The sequence below is a fragment of the Arachis ipaensis genome, chromosome B09, assembly GCF_000816755.2.
Source record: "Arachis ipaensis cultivar K30076 chromosome B09, Araip1.1, whole genome shotgun sequence".
NCBI classification, from domain to species: Eukaryota; Viridiplantae; Streptophyta; class Magnoliopsida; order Fabales; family Fabaceae; genus Arachis; species Arachis ipaensis.
Window position 1 is genome coordinate 6,798,039 of NC_029793.2, and position 447 is coordinate 6,798,485.

The 447-nt window shown below is 30.0% G+C and overlaps 1 long non-coding RNA gene across 1 annotated transcript in view; it reads left to right on the plus strand.

Moving 5' to 3' along the window:
* LOC110266630 overlaps window positions 273-447 on the plus strand; it is a 3,039-nt gene continuing 2,864 nt past the window's right edge. The window contains exon 1 of the long non-coding RNA XR_002354075.1: window positions 273-345. This is a non-coding gene — a long non-coding RNA (uncharacterized LOC110266630). The remainder of the gene's footprint in view (window positions 346-447) is intronic.

A 447-nucleotide genomic window follows, 5' to 3' on the forward strand; every position in this document is an offset into this window, starting at 1 on the left:
AATCTCCCTCTTAGGTGCTTTCAAAAGCACCCGTAACTTTTAAAAGCCACAAACAAAAGCACTTAGGTTTTTTAATTTACTAAACGTAAAATGAGGTATTTGTTCATTTAAAAAGTACAAGCACTTCTTCAAAAAACTTTACCAAACCTAACCTTAGACTGTTAGCCGATTTTCTTTAAAGGACTAATCTCTGTTGAATCATTATTATTTCAACAACCGAAGTGTATGTATATTATCTCTTGTATTAATCTGTTGTGGCTTGATCAACTTGTAGGTTATGGTTGCTACTGTCCGATGTGAACAAATTGCCAGCGAGAAGTACCAGAATTATTAGCTGCAAAGGAGGTATATTATTAAGAGCACTTGAAATGGAAAAAAGGAATAATAATCATATTATACTTAATTAATTGATTGATTTTATTTCATAAAAATATTTATGAAATAATA